Source organism: Plasmodium cynomolgi, chromosome 11, assembly GCF_000321355.1.
Source record: "Plasmodium cynomolgi strain B DNA, chromosome 11, whole genome shotgun sequence".
Lineage (NCBI taxonomy): Eukaryota > Apicomplexa > Aconoidasida > Haemosporida > Plasmodiidae > Plasmodium > Plasmodium cynomolgi.
Window position 1 is genome coordinate 684,382 of NC_020404.1, and position 2,483 is coordinate 686,864.

General features: G+C 42.6%; 1 non-coding gene across 1 annotated transcript; it reads left to right on the plus strand.

The window, feature by feature from the left end:
• The first annotated feature begins 1,076 nt into the window (after nucleotides 1-1,076).
• PCYB_112505 lies at nucleotides 1,077-1,149 on the plus strand. The gene has a single exon. It is a non-coding gene; the product is annotated as a tRNA-Thr (tRNA).
• Nucleotides 1,150-2,483: the final 1,334 nt, after the last annotated feature.

The following is a 2,483-nucleotide window of genomic DNA, read 5'->3' on the forward strand; positions in this document are numbered from 1 at the left end:
CTAGTGTTAAAATTAAAAAAAAAAAAAGTGTATACATCCGTATGTGTAATTTATATACGGGGGAACTGTCGGGGGAACTGCCTACCGACTTGAATACGCATTGTTGGGCTGCCTTCCCAAATTTTATCCACTCATGTGAGCTTATTACAACGCGCGGGAAATTATGAAAAACGGGGAGTTGCTGTGAACCAGTAGGGAAAAGCTTCATCGCAGCATAATTGCACTTCACATTTTCGGCATTATGTGCAAAGAGACGTACTCATAAAATGGGGGATCCATATCTTATTGCTATGTTTTTTCCCACAGGTGAAGTCTTTTTTTTTTTTTTTTTTTTTTTCTTTTTAACACATGGAATGGTGTTTACTTCTCGTGCGAGGTAGGCACTTCTGATAAATGTACGGTACGGTGGACCAACATGCAACAACACGCATCAGTTGAGAGGCAAATTGGGAGACTTCCCGAATGAACAAACCTCCCCAGGAAGGTAACTGCACATTTGTGTTTCACCCCGTCCGTGGGTTCCATTCTGCATATGTTCTTTAACCCCTTGGGGAAAATGAAACATTTTTGAAAATTAAAAAGAGTATATTTTTTACCACGCGGGAGCGGCCCACAAAAAAAAAAAAATTCATGGGCCATCAAATGTAAGAAGCGAAAGGTGGCCTCCAAATGGGATGCAGCACTTTTGTCGCTTTCATCATTCAGTAAAATAGAAGATTACCACTTCGTATGGGCATTCCAGCAAAGGTACCCTTCCGCTTACCTCATCCCATCCCATCCTCTGTGTCATTTTTCAATATGTGAAAAAGGGATTTCCCCCCTCCTGTGATGTCACTTTTGTTTTAAAAATGTTCCTACATTGGTAGCCAACCCAGAGTATGCCAATTGGTGAGCGTTCGGTATAATTAGCTATCATTAGCTTTTTTTTTTTTTTTTTTTTTCCCAATCTCCCACCCTGCAAAGGAGCATAAAATGGGGAAGGGTGGTTAAATTTTCTTCGCGCAGGTGGGGAAGTTCCGCCAAGGAAGCACCACATAAATAAACTTTAGAAGGCTTGATGAATAAAAGTCGTTTAAGCCACCTTAGCACAGTTGGTAATGCGTTTGATTCGTAATCAAAAGATCGTGGGTTCGACTCCCACAGGTGGCTAGCTCTTTTAATTTCTTGGGTAGCGACAAAGAAAAAGGATGCCTTAAAAAAAGCGCGCTTTCTTTTATATATCGCAATAAAGAGATGCAGTCATAATATAGTAGGATGTTTTTTTTTTATATAATACATGTGGCACATATATGCCCCCTTTTAATGGCGAAAGCAGGAATGCAAAAAAAATGGGGCATCAATTGAAAGAATATCCCACATGTGCCAGCTTCTACCGTATATGCAGTAAAACCCCTTCTAAGGTCACCCCAATTGAAGGCTTCCCTCTCTTCAAGGTTAAACGTAGGTTGGGGTAGGTTTTTGTACATGGGTACCTTACCTTAGGAGGCGCAACTGCATATAGCCAACGGGATGGCTAACTAGAATGGGTTTTTACCAAAGTAGCCATGTACAAACCCATAAGGTGATAGATACTGCTTAGTTGGTGGTTGTATGCCTTGCAAAGCCAGCCGCCAGCCCCAGCCACCTACCTCCTACCTCCTACCTGTGCATCCACCATCGTAGCTGCGTGGCATATCTCCTTCTTTCCCGCTCACCATTCGACTATCATTTCAAATTTCAGTAAGGACGGGGTGGAAAGAGAATATGTTATACATACCCCTGTATTGGTATGCGCCAAGTTGGGGGTGCCCCTTTTTTTTCCCCCCCCTATAAGGTAAGGTACTCGGTGCGAGGACATGACAATTCGTTTTCCAGGCGGCACCTCGTATATGAAAGAGGTGAGCCTGGTTAAGCTGCGGCTTGAAGGAGGCGGCGTCACGGTAAGCAGGAGAGAAGCAACACGGATGACATGCCCTGACCTCTCTCTATCTCTGTATCTATCTATCTATCTATCTCTATATCTATATCTATCTCCATATCCCTCTCTACCCCTTGCGCCCTATGCACGCGCGATAAAGGCAAACCAAGCAGGCACAAAAGATTCGCGAATTTCAAAAGAAGAACTAAAAATCTGATAAACGTATCAGTCACACAAATGTTCGATTGCTCCTGTTTGTTTAAAAAAATTACCCAGTGGGGATGTACACATACATACATATATATATGTATATATGTATACATATGTGTGTGGGGGGGATGATCCCCCCGGTGGAGAACAACCAAACATACAAAAAAAAAAAAGAAAAAGGAAAAAGAAAAAGGAAAAGGAAAAAGGAAAAAAGGAACCATGGAACAACGGAACAATGTTGAGCGGGTGGGATGATAAAACGGTGGAGGGTTAGGCAGACCACTCACCAGCTGTGCATCTCCACCTCCCCCCCGTGAGAAAAGTGCGTATTGTTTGTATTCAAATCCCAACCGCAGTGCAACAAAAACAAAAAGGA